General features: G+C 37.5%; 1 long non-coding RNA gene across 1 annotated transcript; it reads right to left on the bottom strand.

Annotated features, from left to right (window-relative positions):
* Positions 1–1,078: 1,078 nt before the first annotated feature.
* LOC131357616 (uncharacterized) lies at positions 1,079–4,308 on the bottom strand. The gene is made up of 3 exons (XR_009205298.1): positions 4,167–4,308; positions 3,920–3,997; positions 1,079–1,324 (listed from the first exon to the last, which is right to left on the bottom strand). It is a non-coding gene; the product is annotated as an uncharacterized LOC131357616 (long non-coding RNA).
* Positions 4,309–13,030: the final 8,722 nt, after the last annotated feature.

Raw genomic sequence — 13,030 nt, 5'->3', positions numbered from 1 at the left:
GGAGTCTCAACCCAGGTAATAATCAGACAACAGCTAGAGATTACAAACGAGAATTTGAATGAGAACTGACCCTCTATTTCACATTTCAGTGGCACAGAGAACTGCTCTGTGACTGAGATCCCCAATGCTCCTATTGAATGCAGGAACCTTCCACTCATATTTGGTGGTTTAAGGAACTCCTCTGCATTAAGGGTAACCCATCTACACAGAATGTAAAATTTCACATTTTATTGTAAACAGCATCTGAATATTTAACATATGTGCCTTCAGGAAAATACTTGCACTCTAAGAAATTAATTGCTTGATTGACCTTTTCTATATCAGAGATAGTATCAGAATCATGTGCTAGCTTAAGCGTGTTTTGACTCATTGACTCATTGTAAATTGTGACTCATCCAGCCCTTCTGGCTCACTCTCTTTGCCCTTACTGTCCCGTCAATCTCCTCCAGTGGCACTGCCATCCTGATATCGCTCCTTTTGGGGGTAGTCCTTCAACCTGATCTGTTTTCCTGCAACTGAAATATCCGTCATTCCTTACTCATCCTCTGCCACACCTCCTTGGCCAATTGGTAGGAGACTATCTGCATGAGAGTGAGTTGAGCCTTGTGTTTCTCATCTTCTTGACTTCCTCTGTTTTATTCAACATCTCTGCATGAATGGTGTGCTGTTCAATGAGGTTTAGGTTTCCTGTGTCCCATGTTATACCTTCCAGTCTGGCTGGAGCTAAGAGACTGTCTGGCCCTGCAATTTTCACCCTTGAAATGTCTACTCCCAATTAAAAACCCATCGTTTCTTTGGCGTAGGTCTGAATTCCAAGCAAAAGTGACAGGTTTTGGTCCATAATTGAGCATTAGAATGTCCATCATCATAATCATTTTGATTTTTGCTGTACCCATGTTTCTCCTCTTAAATTACTTCAAGATGTCTGGGGAAAAATGTCTGAGAATTATCTTATTCACTTTGTGGCTTGTTTTACCTCTGGAGGTCCTCTACATTCAATTTGTCAACTGCAACAGCAGATTTTATCCAAAAATCTTGCTAAAATATGCACTCCTACTGAATGCATTTGCCCGTACCACATGACAAAATCCAAGCCTATTTTGTATAATTTATAAACATTTTTCAACTACTTACTGAAATGAATTTAGATGACCTCTGCATTGAACAGCATGGTAAACCCAGGTCCCGTCACACTAAAAGCCAAATCTGTGCTTCAGATGAAGTAAAGCCTTCAAGGTGCTGCGCAGTGAGCTTTCCTAGATTCTTCTGCCACTCAGTCGCGAGGTCCCATCTGGGGTGCCATAAAATTGTGGTGAAAATCTGTCTTAATTCAAAAGATAAAATAACAGAGGAGTTGTGTACAAGCAAGAGCAACGTTTTATTCTCTGCAGAGAGACATCTGTCACATGCACATTCAGAAAATGAACACGGAGTGAGATACTTCCCCTTTCTCACATGCTCTCTTACAGCATTCTCCTTCAGCTGCCTGTACTTTCTGTTCTTTATGATTTATTATTATTCATGCCATATAAGGAATTGTTTTTTTCACTTTTCTTAACTGAAGTTTACTTTGTTCCCCTTTTTCTCAACTTTCTCCAGATATTGTCTTGTCTGAAATACACCATGATCAGCATGGGACCCACACACACACACAATAATGAGCACACAAATCACACACAGAATAATTTAAAAAACATAAATTTTTCCATTACAGCTGTGACAACCACAGAGGGATTTCTCTCCTCAGCATAGCAGGAAAGATCTTTCCAAGACCTTCAACACTGTCAGCAGGGAGGGTCTCTGGAAAATTCTGGCCAAATTTGGACGCTCCAAACACTTCATTACAATTGTCCACTAGTTTCACAACAGCATGATGGCTTGTGTCCTTGATGATGGTGAAGCCTCATCTGATCTCACTGTGAGCAATGGTGTCAAACAAGACTGCATCCTAGCCCAAAACCTTATTCAGCATTATCTGTTAAACCATGTTGACTGATGTTTCATCTCTACTGATCCAGGAATCAGCATCAAGTACTGGAAAGACGGGAAGATATTTAACCTATGGCACCTTAATGCCGTCATGAAAATCACCACTGTCTAAGAGCTTCTTTTTTGCTGATGACTGTGCTGTCAATGCTACTTCTGTATCTGACATGCAGCACAACATTGACTGCTTCTCACAAGTCTGTGATAACTTCGGCTTAACTATCAGCATCAAGAAAACCAGTATTGTACCAGACTGCCCTAGGAAAGGAATACCCTGAACACAAGATACAAATACATGGCACACACCTGAACGTTGTGGACAAGTTCACATATCTAGTTAGCACCCTGTTAAGAGACGTTGAAGTTAACAACAGGAAAAAGCTAGTGCTGCATTTGGAAAACTATGTTGCAATGTCTGAGAGCACAGAGGCATCTAACTTGCAACCAAACTACAGGTCTACTGTGCAGCAGTCATCATCACCCTGTTGTATGTTGTATTTTAAACTGACCTGCCCCAGAAAGCTTATGAACATAAAGTGGCAAGACAAGATTCCAGACAGTTTGTGGCCAGCGCAGTAGTTGTAAGGGTGGGCCGGTGTTATGTTGCTCTTGCTGTTAGTGTTAGCATGCAGTCACACTAGAAATGGGTGGAAAGAAACTTCACAAGCGAAATGGAAAGTACCAGAAGTCTTAGGCCTTCCTACTGGTACTAGCAAGGGATTAAATTATTTATGCAATGTTCTTAATTATATATCACTTTTGTTTTAGAAATCACAGTTTTGAATTGTATGTGTTATATTTTTAAATGTCCTTGCTCCTGTTGCTGCTGCAGATTGCTGTTAGCAGTGCATAATTCCTTGTCCTTATATTTAGAAGAAAATTAACGGTATACTAATTTACAACCACCATCACCATCTTACTGTATATCAGCAATCAGCCCCATTTTTGGTTGCTATCAAATTTTTGCTATCAAATTATTATTTGTAGTTCAAATTGAATGCAAATACATTAGTTAGAAAGCTAATAAAATTCCATTTAATCTGATATAAATATCTAAAAATTACTGTTTAAGTTGACCATCTGCCCATGTAATTACCAGTGCTATGTGTTTATTTTGCAACATTCTGTGCATTGCGTTTTACTGAGTGTCACATCTGACATGCATGTATTTTGATGTCAAATGTGAACTATTTTGGGTTCATGAATACTAATGAGGTGACATTCATGAAATGTGCAGATAAAAACAGCTTAAATATAAATACAGACCACTGCAAAATAATCAGTTTCTTATGTTTTTTCTTTCAGGTGCATGTATTGGTGAGATGAACAGTTTTGTTTCATTTTTTGCTGACAATATTTCTCCTAAATTCAAAATATAGCTTTTGTTATTTAAAGTGTATATTTAAAGGAAATGACAACACATCGAAAAATTAGTTCCCAAAATCATCCCAAAATATTTCCCAACCAGCTACAGCCAAAAGGGTTATAAATTCTGAAAGTAGAGATTACGGCTTTCTTTTAATGTAAAAGTTATTTTTAGAAAAGAATGCTTTTGCACGCAACTTGCATTTACATCTATATCCACACCTCCCGATCTTTTGACTCCATTTGACACCATTTTGTGTAAGCTACTTTGTTTGTGTTTTATAGCAAATTAAAGACAAAACATTGAGTACAGTGAAAAAAAAGTAAAGGCAGAATTTTTATTGCCTCTGGTGTAGCAGGTGTGCTTTGTAAATCCACAGCCCCTCACCCACATACGATATTGTGATACAGAACCAGGCCCATAATTAGTTATAATGAATTGAACATTAGGATGCTTACATGCCCTCAAGAAATCATCACTCTTATCCTTACCTTCCCCACTACCTATTGTCCGTGGCGGTTCCTGTATTCTCTCAACAATTGATCAACAGACAAATGCCTTATTTACCTCTTTTAGCTTGATTTTATCTGTGCAGGTCACTCAGCTGTGCTTGTCAGCACCGGCAATGGCTTTCCTCAAAGTCCGCTGAAAGTAGTTACAACATACCAGAGTATATAGTTAGTTCCCAGAAATATTCATGTAACTTTACCAGTTCACAGAACTGTTGGCCAGAATCCAAGCTTAAATTCTGCCTACCTGAGGCTGATTGTCTGAAGATGGAAAGAGCGAGAGTTTAAATAAATTAAAATCTTACCACCTAATTCCAGATCCCGTTGCTGGGGCAGTCTCGTGATTGTCCAGATCTCTCCCCACCAGTAGTCAATTGCGTGGTTCGACGAAGTAACCTCAGATGAGCGATCTCGGTGTAACCTCCAGAAATGTGGTGGCAAGTCTGCACTCTGACTTGAAATGATTAACAAACTACACACAGACACAAGGGTGCGAGTCAAAGCAAAGAGATAAGAGAGGAATTTTTATTTTGCCTCGGCAAAAGGCATCTCAAACACAGTGAAATAAGATTAGATAGCGGAGAGGCCAGGCTCACTTTTGCAGGTCCCCCTTATATATTACTTTTAGGCACATTCTAACCTAAATGTATACGTGACCAACAGCATGAAACTCTCATAGAATGGTATATCTCACTTCCATAAAAGTAGCTATAGCATATAGAAAGACAAGATATACGATGTTCTTGCATTCCATGAGTAGAGTCACTTCTGGTACTGACAGCCACCTTTTTAATATCTTCCTATCCACACACACACAGCAGAGTTCCTAAAGGGTTACTTGTTTATCTATGTTACTTGTTAAAATGTCCACTACAGCTTTTAGCACAGTATTTTGTGATTCCACTTGACATGACCATATTTGAATTTCTTGTGTGTATCTGACAACCATGCTGATTTGGGGAGTTAGTGCACTTAGCTTCTTCCCAGTCTGCACACGAGTTCACAGCGGTAGGTCACTAAAGTTTATGTGGTGATTCAATTAGACCTATATTTCACATAACAGATGATTTCACACTATGTACTTGTATAATTCTGATTATAAGTCCCTCTGCAATGTACACACATAAGGATTGTTTTTTGTTTTTCTTTCATTTTATTTTTGATGTAATCAAAAATAAATCTCATGTAATCTTATTTTATTTGCTGCAAATGCTCATAAACTGAACTTTTAGAAACAACCATTAAAATAAGATACTAAGTTAAAAATTTGATGGTGGTTGCTAACTAATGCTCTGTGTGTGTGTGTGTGTGTGTACAGCCCCAGGAAAAGAGAGATATGGGAATAGACATATTTGTTATTAGAAGGACAGAATTTGAGTTTGAGTTTGTTTTATATGGCTCCTAATCTACACTGAAAAAGTAAAACTGCTGTGTCATTGATCTAAAGTATGTTTCTTCATTAGTCTGATAGAAAATTTTGATTTCTTATCGGAATCTGTTATTTTTACTTTGCTTAAAAGCAAACAGCACCTCCCTTGGTTAAAATTGTGTGTAACCCATTTCCTTAAAGCCCATTTCTACTTCAAACTAAAGGGCCTTGTCACGTGACCTCATGACATAGCACCAGCTCGGTCTGAACCAGAATCTGCTGGCCGCCATTACAGTTTTATCTTGCTTGGAAAGGGAACTTTGTGTACTGCAAAAGAACTTCATTTACACAAGTTAAGAAGACAAATGTATATAATTGTTGAAGTAAATGTGTCTTTTGTATGCTAACACAAATCATGCATGTATGCTGTGGGTTAGGAACAACTACTTTGTAGAATGTATTTGGCAGGTGTGTTTGCTAACGTTAGCTAGCTAGCTCAAAACTATTTTCAAAAACGGCTGACTTTCTAAGTCATTAAGACTATTATGCCAAGTTCCCTACTTATATTAATGAAATTTAAATGCCAGTGGTTGAATCATCAACGGTTGGTTAACGATGTAATAATTAATGTTAATCTTATCTAACTACAAAACACTCAAATTTTATAGGAGTGCATGCTTTTTGCAGTGGGACTGCATGCTTAAGGCCAGCTTACACACAGACAGGGCATCCAGTTCACTTGCACAAAATGTATATTGTTAATGTTGCTATAGCACCATTCAGACGGGACTAGTTTTACCAGGGGAGGTTTGAGAAATTCGTGTTTCTCAGACATGCTCTGTGATTTTAATCTGCTAAGTCTGTGTTTTTTTCACACAGTCTCTGTAAAAATTCCAGAGCAATTTTCCTACAGTTTCCAACATGGTGGTCCTCTGAGAAATCTAATCCCGTGCGAATGCAAATGTCTGTGATTGCTGACAATATCTTTTCAAAACACATTTCTTTATGCGTTTTGTGCAACTTCAACCCATACTACAGAATTTGGTAAGTTGAAAATATGTATGCATTTTAGAAGATTAAGCCTAACCACAAGGAGTCAAGTATGAAAGTACACTCATTAATTTCGGTTGAATTTGACAATTTAGTAATTTAGTTTGGAAATGTAGATTCAATTTAAATTCACATTACTTTTATTTTTTAAGAAGCTCAAGCTCCTTACCAGACAATTAAAACAACAAAATGCAACTAACATTATTACAGCCATTAATAAAGGAGATACTATGGTATCACTGTCAAGGGAAACAAAATTTTTTCAGAAGTACAATAAGCAATTGTATACATCTTCAGGTAGTTTGGATGAAGAGAAACTGAAATTTTTTTTTCTAATATAAAGCCAAAGAACCACACAGAGACAGTGATTGAATAGCAAAACTCTTTGAAATTTAATGAGATAAACAGGGAGTATTTATACAGAAGAAAGTTATATTCTTCATTATTATCTATAGGTAAATAAAAAGACATCAGCAGAAACAGACGTGGTGATTGGCCTGTTCACTGGCAGTTTTGTGAGTTTACTATGAAAAGGCCTATCTAAGATACGTAAGACGGAACTGTCACTGAGTGTCTGTGTTCAGCACATGTTCTCAAAACAGAAGAGAAAGAATTTCTAGGACAAAACAAAGGATATCACAGTAATAAGATGAGGTCATAAACAAACACATACAGTCAATACAGTCAATACATAGGTGTCATACAGTCAGCCAAGGGCCAGAGTCAGCCCAGGACAGAACATGCCAAGATATATTCAGAATATATCAAAGTTACCTAAACTAGAAATATCAGAGTCAGAATCTCTAGATATCCCCATTACTCAAGAAGAGGTCAAGGTTGCAATTTCCTCTATGAAATCTTGCAAATCACCGGGGGCAGACAGATTTCCAATAGAATACTGCAAAATGCATGTTGATATATTGGTCCCAATATTAACAGAAGTCTATAAAGAGGCGTTTGATATTTAACTGATCTTGCCAATTATAGACCAGTAAGTCTTATTAATGTGGACTGTAAGGTGCTACATGGTTGGAGATGAATGATGACGAATGGCATGACTTTTTTTTTTTTAAAGAGGAACTCGCCAAGGATACCCATTGTCCCCTTTATTATTTACAATAGTTTGAGAACCTCTGACCATTATGATCAGAGCATAGTGGAGGGGGGTGGAAAATGGGATAGAACACAAGTTAATGTTATATGTGGATGATGTTTTTGACCCTCTCAAATCTCTACCTCCATTAATGAGGGTTATTCAATTATATTCCGGTGTTTCAGGATACAAAATAAACTGGGAAAAATCTGAGGCTATGCCAACCCAGTGACCCAGTGACCCATTTTGGCTTCAAAAGGATTCCAAAGGGTATGAAGTACCTTGGGGTTAAAATAACACATTTAGAGGATATAATGGCATTAAATTACTAGCCACTGTTGTAAAAGATAAAATAATCTGGATAAATGGGAACAGCTGAAACACAGGGAGAAAGTGAATATTGTCAAAATGGTTATTGCTTCATAGTTTAATTACATTGTATACTGTATCTAAGATGATACCTATGAATGTTCCAGACCCTATCGTCAAAAGTATCAAAACTATCAAAAATTATCAAAGACTTTCTGTGGGAAGGAAAAACACCCCGTATTAAAATAAGCAAGTTGACTTCCCCAAGAGATAAGGAGGGCCTTGGATTACCAGACACGAGAATGTATCTCTCTTATGAAATGGTTAAATTGGCTAACATTGGTGTGAGGCAGATTCTGATTTGGACTGGATCAAAATAGAATGTAAACTGGCCTCACTGTTTCACCATATTAGTATTCTTTCTAATTCTTTCTCTCTGGAGCTAAATTGGACTCAAATCCAGTGACAATACACTCAAGACATTTCTGGAACAAAATTCACAAACTGTGCAAGACTTTGCATTATAGACAGTCAGGCATCATTGTGGCAGTGGTGGGTCATGCATTTCACACCTAGGCCTTCACTGGTGTCCTTCCTGAATTAATCCATCTCTATACCATCATTATGACGCCACCATTGGTGGCGCTAGACCATTTTCTACTCAGCCCTCCTAAAATTCCTGTGATTCTCCATAAACTCTACACAAATTCGTGATCGCCTCAGTCCCCTTTAAATTTCATATGAAAACAGTGGCAGACTTCGGCTCTTCCCTTCTTTCAGCACGTTCTTCAATCCACAGACCGCGGCATCGCAGAGCGAGGATCAGAGGACAAGTGTGTGTGTGTGTGTGATCAGGAAGACTCGTATTTGGTTTGTTCAGTACTCAAATGTTATACACATCTATGCAATACAGTGGAATGCTGCAATAAGTTTAACATCCTACCATATTAGTCAAACATTTATTTTACTTATTTATTTATTTTTTACTATTATACTGAGCCCCCCTTAAATGAAAATTCTAGAACCGCCCCTGGATGCCACGGCAATAGATACTAATCAACCCTTAAATAACAAAGTAAAAAAGAAATTTAGCTACAGTATTTCACACCTCACAAGGAATAGTCAGTTTTGCAAACTGCAATCTCCGGAGGACGCAGCATCTGAAATGAGACGCAGTGAATATAGAAACAATGTATATGTGCGGTTTGCTGCCTTTGACTACTCCAATTATCCAGTCAAAGGACGGGAAATTGCTGACATAATCGTATGCCTGCTAGATGGCTCAAAATCTGATTGGTTAAGGTAACAATTTCACTTTCACTAATTTTAAGCTACGGGCACCTGCACTATTGATTCTGAAGGCCTTAAGGCAGATTTTCACTCTGGAAACACATGATGTCAGCCACTGGCTGAAATATGATTGGATAAATACTCTTATCATAAATCTACACTTTTGGAAGCAGTGCAATCAAAAGAAAAGCTATGAAATGTAGAGAATAGACTATTGGAAATAATCTAATACAAATTCATGGAAAAATATATTAAATATATTAAAATGCAAGTTAGTGATTCAGATCACTGCTGTTTAGACCAGCAGAGAAGGTCTTGCTGGCCCTGACGGCCCACCACTGCATTGTGGACAAATCTTGAAATCCGTATTGGCAAGGCAGAGGTGTTTTGAAAACAATGGCAGCTTAAAGGGGTGAATGTAATTGGTGATCTATATGAAAATGGAATTTTTCTGTCATACTCTGAATTATTTAAAATATACAATATGATTAGTCAAGTAAATTTTGCCATGTAAAGCACAGACTGCTTCTAAATGTTATAAAGTAATGCTTAGTCTGACAAATACTTGTGATAACCTGAAAATAATATGGCAATATGGTCTAGGAATTAATATTCATGATAAAGATTGGCTGGATATCTTATCTAATGTGCGTGAAAATATAAGGAAAGATAGGGGGAATTCATTCATTACAAAATAGTACATAGATATTATTATACACCATCTAGACTTCACAGGATGGGGATAACTGGAAATAATTTATGTTGGAAATGAAAGGAAGAAGAGGGTATTTATCTGCATATGCTGTGGGGATAGTTTACCCTTTCTGTTATAAAATTCTAAGTGTACTTGAAGAGTGGTTGAGCTTGAAGTTACCTGTGGAACCACAACTATGCCTTCTTGAAGATCAGTGGTACCCAACATAGTGAAAAATGCATTTCCATTTATTAAGATTAGTTGTATCACAGCTGCAAGGATGATTTTACATAAATGAAAATGCCCCCAAACCCCAGATCTAAGAGATTGGCAGAGGTGGACGAAGTACACAACTTCCTTACTTGAGTGAAAGTACAAATACTACTGGTCAAACATTACTCCATTACAAGTAAAAGTTGTAAAGACAGATTTTTACTTAAGTAAAAGTACAGAAGTTCTTGTTTTTAAAAGTACTTAAGTATCAAAAGTAAATGTCAACGCATTGTTTTATTATTGTTGCATTGTTGTATGCAATACTTACAGTACCTTTTGTAGCAACCTAGCAACCTTATTTCTTGAAATTGTGATGATTATGGCTTACAGATAAGGAAAACCCAAAATTCTGTATCTCAGAAAATTAGAATATTACATAAGATCAATAAAAAAGGATATTTCAAAGAGAAATGTCAGACTTCTGAAAAGTATGTTCGTTTCTATGCACTCAATACTTGGTTGGGCCTTTTGCATGAATTACTGCATCAATGCGGTGTGGCATGGAGGCAATCAGTCTGTGGCACTGCTCAGGTGAAATGGAAGCCCAGGTCGCTTTGATAGCGGCCTTCAGGTCATCTGCATTGTTGGGTTTGGTGTCTCTCATCTTCCTCTTGACAATACCCCATAGATTCTCTATGGGGTTCAGGTCAGGCAAGTTTGCTGGCCAATCAAGCACAGTAACACCATGGTCATTGAACCAGCTTATGGTACCTTTAGCAGTGTGGGCAGGTGCCAAGTCCTGCTGGAAAATGAAATCAGCATCTCCATAAAGTTTGTCAGCAGAAGGAAGCATGAAGTGCTCTAAGATTTCCTGGTAGTTGGCTGCGTTGACTGTGGACTTCAGAAAACACATTGGACCAACACCAGCAGATGACATGGCAGCCCAAATCATCAGTGACTGTGGAAACTTCATACTGGACTTCAAGCAACATGGATTCAGTGCCTCTCCACTCTTACTCCAGACTCTGGGACCTTGATTTCCAAATGAAATGCAAAACTTACTTTCATCTGAAAAGAGGACTTTGGACCACTGAGCAACAGTCCAGTTCTTTTTCTCCACAGCCCAGGTAAGACGCTTCTGACGTTGTCTCTGGTTCAGGAGTGGCTTGACACGAGGAATGCGATATTTGTAGGCCATATCTAGGATTCGTCTGAAGCTCCCCCAAATTCTTGAATGGATTTTGCCTGACAATCCTCTCAAGGCTGCGGTTATCCCTTTTGCTGGTGCACCTTCTCCTACCACACTTTTTCCTTCCACTCAACTTTCTATGAATATGCTTGGATACAGCACTCTGTGAACAACCAGCTTCTTTAGCAATTACCTTTTGTGGCTTACCCTCCATGTGGAGGGTGTCAATGACTGTCTTCTGGACAACTGTCAAGTCAGCAGTCTTCCCCATGAATGTGTAGTCTACTGACCCAGACTGAGAGACCATTTAAAAGCTCAGGAAACCTTTGCAGGTCTTTTGAGGTAATTAGCTGATTAGGGTGTGACACCATGACTTTCCAATATTGAACTTTTTCACAATATTCTAATTCTCTGAGACACAGAATTTTGGAATTTTCCTTATCTGTAAGCCATAATCATCACAATTTCAGGAAATAAAGGCTTGAAATATTTCACTCTCATGTGTAATGAATCTATATAATATATGGGTTTAACTTTCTGAACTGAGTGACAAAAAATATTGACCTTTTTCATGATATTCTAAATTTTGAGATGTACCTGTACACATCTATGTGTATCCACTCATGCACATTTCAATCTAATGGTCTGTAAATGAAGACTGGTCAGGAAAAAAAAATCTAATCTGCTTTAAAACCCAGCTACACAACTGTAGCTGTACAACCACCCAACAGCAACACTGTTTTAACAAAGAGTTATATATATTTCCACAATTCATTTACACCGTTTTAATATGCATTTACACCATTGTCCAGGCTCCTCCCTCCTGTGGGCAATGCGTTGTGGGCAATATTACCCGTTAGAGTGTACATTGTTCTGCACTTTGAATTTCTACCGGAAGTAGCAGACCATCCAGGAATTTTTGGAATACTCTTTTCAGTATAATACGATTTGGGGCATACTAATTCTATTTTTGAATACTATTTAGGACACATAGTATGAGGATTTGGACACAGCGTACGTTTTTGTGTGTTAACTAACATCATTACCAATGCATTGGTGGTGTATAATATACAAAGCATATCTTTGTCCATTTTGTCAGCAACTGATCAATTGAGCAATTGAGTTCAAAAAATTATGGAAAACCACTGAACTTTACAACACGTGATGCTACAAGAGTGAAAAAAATCATCCTATGATTAATGTAACTACTTTCTACTCAATGACCTGGACAGAAATGTAGTGGAGTAAAAAGTAGAGTATTTGTCTTTAAAATGTAGTGAAGTTAAAGTAAAAAGTATCCAGAAAAAATAATACTCAAGTAGAGTACAGATACTCAAAAAGTGTACTTAAGTACAGTACTCAAGTAAATGTACTTCTTTACTGTCCACCTCTGGAGATTGGGTTGATGGAATGATTGAAATTGCTTAATATGAGAGCATGTTAGAGAGACTGTATGGTGGCAACATATGAAAATGGGGTTAAAAGAACAGGACTGCTCAACAATTGTTTGATTTCCATGGACTTTTGTTTTGTTTTCTCATGTGTTTGCCCCACCCGACCCTTAGCCAGTTCCCGCCTCTGCACATCTGTCCCTCGTGTTTCAATTATTACCTTCCCTATTTATATGGGTTCTCTTGCGTTTGTTTTCACTGAGTCCTCGTCGTTATTGTGTGCCTCTTCTGTTCTCTGGCTTTTATTTTGTGTTGAGTTTTTCCACAGTGTTTCCGTGTATGTTTCTGTTTATTTTTAAAAAATAAAGTACAGTTGAAACCAGATATTTACATACACTTCAGAAAAAAACACAAAAACTTTTTTTTCTTTACTGTAAAACATTAAATCAGAGTAAACTTTTTATGTTTTAGATCAATAAATATTAACATATTTTTTGCTTTTGTTAAATGTCAGAATCGAGCGAGGGAGAATTTTATGGAATTTTTTTAAATTACTTTTATCCCGACTGGC

The sequence above is a fragment of the Hemibagrus wyckioides genome, linkage group LG08 (genome assembly GCF_019097595.1).
Source record: "Hemibagrus wyckioides isolate EC202008001 linkage group LG08, SWU_Hwy_1.0, whole genome shotgun sequence".
In the NCBI taxonomy this organism is placed as follows: domain Eukaryota; kingdom Metazoa; phylum Chordata; class Actinopteri; order Siluriformes; family Bagridae; genus Hemibagrus; species Hemibagrus wyckioides.
This window is presented reverse-complemented; position numbering and strand designations above follow the sequence as displayed.